Below are 5,853 nucleotides of genomic sequence, written 5' to 3'. Positions count from 1 at the left end.
GGCAAGTCTCGTAACTTCTCTGGGCCTTAGTTTACTCAACTGTAAAATGGGGATTAAATACCTGTTCCCTCCACTACTTAGACTGTAAGTCATATGTGGGACAGGAACTCAGTCCGTCAATTGTATTTACAGCGTACAGAGCACTGTACTAAGAGCTTGGGAGAGTACACTATAACAATTTTAACAGACATATTCCCTGCCCACAACGAGCTTGCAGTCTAGAGGAAACTGAGGCATGGAGCTGTCAAGTGCCTTGCCCCAAGGGCAAAAAGGAAGCTTGTCTTCCTTTTTAAGCACTGCTTAGTTTATTCCAAAATACAGATATTTAATCCCTTAATTTTACAGATGAGGAAAAAGAAGTATTGAGAAGTCAAGTGACTTGCCCAAGGTCATACAGCATGCAAGTGATGGAGCTGGGAATAGGTACATTTGCATGTTCTACACACAGAGGTGGTAACTGAAACCAAGGGAGTGGAAGCCCCCCACCCCGCAAGGGAGTCAATGTAAAGTGATAAGAGTAAAGGATCCAGAACAGAGCCTTAAGGCACACTCACAGTTATGGGGTGAGAAGCAGAAGAAGAGCCAGTAAAAAAGATCGAGAAAGAGTGACCACTCAATCGATCAATGGTATTTATTGAGCACTTACTATGGGCAGAGCACTGTACTAAGCGATTGGGAGAGTACTGTACAGCAGAGTCAGTAGACACAATCCCTACCCACAAGGAGTGGAGAGGAAGGAAGAGAACCAGGAGAGAACCAGGAGAAGGGAGTGGTCCACAGTGTCAAAAGGTGGTTGAGTACTCAGTAAGGATTAGAAGAGAGTAGAGCCCACTCACCTCTCAGGGTCACACCTGGAGAGTTTCCAGTATTCTACCAGTCTTGACTATGGGAAGGAGAGTCAAGCAGAGACCTGCCCATCCCATTCCATTCCTCGCTCGGGCAGTGGCTAGTGAGTGGAAGGCAATCTGCTACATGTCAAAACTCACCTGTGCTGGGCAGCAGCGGCAGGGGAGAGAGTCAAGGACAGAGACTCAAGTTTACTGCGCAGAAGGCAATGGTAAACCACTTCCATATTTTTACCAAGAAAACACTATGGATATACTGCCAGAGCGATTGCAGATGGAGGTGGGGCATTCTGGGAAAGCTGTGTCCATGGCGTCACTATGGGTCAGACACGATTCGACAGCATAAGACAACAACAGGAGCCCATAAGTTTTGGCTATGAGGAGGTCATTGATTGACCTCAGAGAGTGTGCTGTCAGTGGAATGAAGGGGGCGTAAGCCAAATTGTTGAGACTCAGGAAGGGAGTTGGAGGAGGCGAAGTGATGGTAGCAGATTTATTCATTCATTCAATCATATTTATTGAGTGCTTACTGTGTGCAGACCACTGTACTGAGTGCTTGGGAAGTAGAAGTTGGCAACATATAGAGACGGTCCCTACCCAATAAAGGCGCTCACAGTCTAGAAGGGGGAGACAGACAACAAAACAAAACATGTGGACAGGTGTCAAACAGATGTATGTAACCCATCAGAGGAATTGCTCCAGCATGGGTCCTTTGTTCTTATAAGTAACTTAGAGATGTGGGAGGGGTCTTCAAAATATTTTCAATGAAAAACATTAAAAAATCCATTATTTCCTCTCTGCATTGCTATTGACCATCTTCCTTTTTAAGCAGTTTCTATTCCAACTCATTTTGGGCCCTACTAGTATAAAGAGTAACTAAATAGCAATATTTCTCTACTCTTCTTTGATTTTTCTCTCTACTTCCTTTAATGAGGATTTTCCCCTGTTTCATCCCTAGTCCTAGAAGTAGTCTTTTTTAGATAGATAGGATTTAAAAATTCTATCTCATTTCTGAAGTAGCCATACATGTGACTGACCCATAATGCTGATCCCTTTCGCCCTTCCCACTCCTGTTCTTACCTTTTCATTCAGTTATTCAATCAATATTCACAATTATTAAGTGGTGGCTATGTGCAGAATGCAGTTCCCTGTATATGTAGTGTGCAGTGTGCATGTGCAGTGGTGGCATGTTCTGTAGGTCTAGCGGGTCATTTTCTGAAATAGCCCTAATCTCCCATATTCCTGGGTCAACAACTCATTCAGCCAGTGAGCATTCATTAAGTATCCAGAGGCATTGACTGGGCATCTGCCGTGTGCAAAGCACTGTATATTCCCTTGCAGAATGTACAGAGGAAGTATAAGATCCCTGCTCTTGAGGAGTCTAATGAAGGAAATGCGTAGACATGAATTGGCAAATATACAATAGTTCAAAGAGGAGAGTAGCTATAAATAATAAACACAAGTGAATAGAAAAGCCACTAACAAAATAAACAGATAAATACAATAGTACTGAATTGGCTGCGAGGGTTGGCATTATCAGGAAGGAGGGTGGATTAATCAGGGAAGGTCGCCTGGAGGAAAGGGTCTTTGACAAAGAGCTTTAAAGGAGGGGGAGGGATGTGGTGTGGTGAAACTGAGGTAGGAGGTGAGGGGTTATCCAGGGAGAAAAGTTTGAATAATGCATTGGCATGGGGAGAGTGGAGAGCAAGGAATGGTTAGGGGATTTGTTTAATTAAGAGCCAAGATCATTCGTTCATTCATTCAATCCTATTTATTGAGTGTTTACTGTGTGCAGAGCACTGTACTAAGAGCTTGGAAAGTACAATTCAGCAACAAATAGAGACAATCCCTGCCCACAACGGGCTCACAGTTTAGAAGGGGGGAGACAGACATCAAAACAAGTAAGTGGGCATCAATAGCATCAATATAAATAAATAGAATTATAGATACATACACATCATTAATACAACAAGTAGAATTATAAATATATGCATATATATATATATACAAGTGCTGTGGGGCGGGGAGGGGAGTAGAGCAGAGGTAGTGATGGGGAGGGGAGGGGTAGCAGAGGAAAAGGGGGGCTTAGTCCGGGAAGGCCTCCTGGAGAAGGTGAGCTTTCAGTAGGGCTTTGAAAGGGGGGAAATGTTCTAGTTTGGCAGATTTGAGGAAGGAGGGCATTCCAGGCAGAGGTAGGACGTGAGCCAGGAGTCGACAGCGGAACAGGCGAGAATGAGGCACAGCGAGGAGGTTAGCACCAGAGGAGCGGAGTGTACGGACTGGGCTGCAGAAGGTGAGAAGGGAGGTGAGGTAGGAGGGGCAAGGTGATGGAGAGCTTTGAAGCCAATAGTGAGAAGTTTTTGCTTGATACGGAGTTTGAAGGGCAACCACTGAGGAGGAGTTGACATTCATTTATTCATTCAATCGTATTTATTGAGCGCTTATTGTGTGCACAGACATGCCCAGAACGCTTCTGTAGAAAGATAATCTGGGCAGTAGAGTGAAGTATAGACTGAAGTGGGGAGAGACAGGAGATTGGGGGATCAGAAAGGATGCTGATGCAGATCATGAGTTGGAGTGTAGGGGGATAATGATCCATAGCACTGTACTAGATGCTTGAAGAACATAGGAGAAAGACCATATACCCATTACTAAGTCATACCATAAATCACCAGCAAAGGCTGCTTGGAGGATCTGTGGAGTGAATAAACATCACCCCTGCACTCCAGGAGTGTACAGTCTAATTAGGGACTATGTGTCTAATTCCTAAATGTGTATTCTTTCCCAGGGCTTAGTACAGAGTTCTGCACACAGTAAGCATTTAATAAATACTGCCAGGTGCTTCAGATATACAACACCCAGCATTTAGACATTCTAGTCTCGCTTTCCTATTTCTACATCCAGTCCTAGAACATATCCTGCCTCCTTCTTGCCTGGTTGTATTTCCTTGAATCACTAATTTTCCACATACAGGGAACTGCATTCCAACTCCCTCGCTTTCAAGTTCTTAAAATTCTTCAGTGGCTCATGTCTTTTCTGCCACATCTTTCAAATTCCACCTCAAGTGTACTTTTCCCTCAGGATGTTTGCTTGATTTCCCCCCTTCTTTTACAGCATGGCTCAGTGGAAAGAGCATGGGCTTGGGAGTCAGAGGTCATGAGTTCTAATCCTGACTCTGCCACTTGTCAGCTGTGTAACTTTGGGCAAGTCACTTAACTTCTCTGGGCCTCAGTTACCTCATCTGTAAAATGGGGATGAAGACTGTAAGCCCCATGTGGGACAACCTGATTACCTTGTATCCCCCCAGAGCTTAGAACAGTGTTTGGCACATAATAAGCGCTTAACAAATGCCATCATTATTATTATTACTCAACACTTTCTGTATCATTGCTTTTATAAAATTGTTGTTGTACAGTCAGAGAAGCAGCGTGGCTCAGTGGAAAGAGCCCAGGCTTGGGAGTCAGAGGTCATGGGTTCTAATCCCAGCTCCGCCACTTGTCTGCTGTGTGACCTTGGGCAAGCCATTTAACTTCTCTGGGCCTCAGTTACCTCATCTGTAAAATGGGGATTAAGATTGTGAGCCCCACTTGGGACAACCTGTTTATCTTGTATCTACCCCAGTGCTTAGAACAGTGCTTGGCACATAGTAAGCGCTTAACAAATACCATAATTATTATTATTATAGTACAGTGCCCTGCACACAGTAAGTACTCAATCAATATGATTGATTGATTGACTGATTGGTCTATAATTTCTCCTTCACCGTATCCTCTTCCATTACTAGACTGTGAGCCCGTTGTTGAGTAGGGACTGTCTCTATATGTTGCCAACTTGTACTTCCCAAGCTCTTAGTAAAGTGCTCTGCACACAGTAAGCGCTCAATAAATACGATTGAATGAATGAATTCTCCATTGCTTTCTCTTCCCCGCCCGCTTCCTGAAATTGCAACAGAAGTTCCCTCAGCCTCCTCTTTTCCTCTTCCTTCCAGAGGGCAGCCATCTTGTCTTTTACCCCTGTCTAGGGTGGCCACTGATGGCACTCGAGAATACCGGAACACCATACCACCCGGTTCCTTTCCTGTCCCATGGGACCAGGGAGGGGACAGACCAGCTGAAAACCGGATGATGAATGGCTACCCCATCCCTGGGACTTCCCACCACACCTGTGGGGCAGCTATTTATTATTTCCATTTTGCCGAAGAGGAAGCTAAGACTCAAAGGGAGAGGGAGGAAGGACTTGTCCAGTGGCTCCAAGCCAATCAGAAGCAGAGCCGGGGATCCTGACTCACACCCACAAGGAGCTTCCAGTCTACTGGCACAAATCGATGCATGTATGTGAAACCCATTAGCCTCCCATGAAGGGAAGCCTTAGTTGAAAAACAGGTTTCCATTGGAGAGCACTCTAAACCGACTCCAAACCCCGGCATCTCATTAGAAGGCAACCCAGACCCAGGAGATAAAAGTGAACTGGCCCAGCATTACCTGCAGACTGAGAGTGAGGATTTTAGTACCAGGAGAACATCATAACTACATTAGCGGGAGCTTAGAGGGAGAGGGAAAAAAACACATGCACAAAAGCTTTTGGAATTACTTCATAAAATACTAAATCACAATATTAACCGACTGACCTTTGGTCTCTGCAGAACCGCTAATTTCAGCAATTACAGCCACCAACTTGAACATATCAAGTGGGCAACTGTTTAACAATAATGACATCTGCTTGGAAAATCCAATTAGGTCTAAACATCTTTAAATCCCCACTAGGGGATACCTGCTTTCTTTTTGCAACTGTTAGTCATTGCCTAATAGGATTTGAAACTCACAGCCTGCTGCACACTGCTACAGCCCCAGCTCCGGCTCCCCAGAGTAGGAATGGCAGGGCTGTGATCACATTAAAACAGCCAGAGAGAGTGCTCCTCGGACAGTGATGGAAGCAATTTGATTTTCGGACAGCTTTAATGTGTGATAGATGGTGCTTTCCCTATGCTCTCCTTAAAGATTCCACCTAA

The 5,853-nt window shown here is 44.7% G+C and overlaps 1 non-coding gene across 1 annotated transcript; it reads left to right on the top strand.

The window, feature by feature from the left end:
• Positions 1-833: 833 nt before the first annotated feature.
• LOC119920042 lies at positions 834-976 on the top strand. Its single transcript, XR_005447812.1, has one exon. It is a non-coding gene; the product is annotated as a small nucleolar RNA SNORA7 (small nucleolar RNA).
• The last annotated feature ends 4,877 nt before the right edge of the window (positions 977-5,853 follow it).

The sequence above is a fragment of the Tachyglossus aculeatus genome, chromosome X1 (genome assembly GCF_015852505.1).
Source record: "Tachyglossus aculeatus isolate mTacAcu1 chromosome X1, mTacAcu1.pri, whole genome shotgun sequence".
In the NCBI taxonomy this organism is placed as follows: Eukaryota; Metazoa; Chordata; class Mammalia; order Monotremata; family Tachyglossidae; genus Tachyglossus; species Tachyglossus aculeatus.
This window is presented reverse-complemented; position numbering and strand designations above follow the sequence as displayed.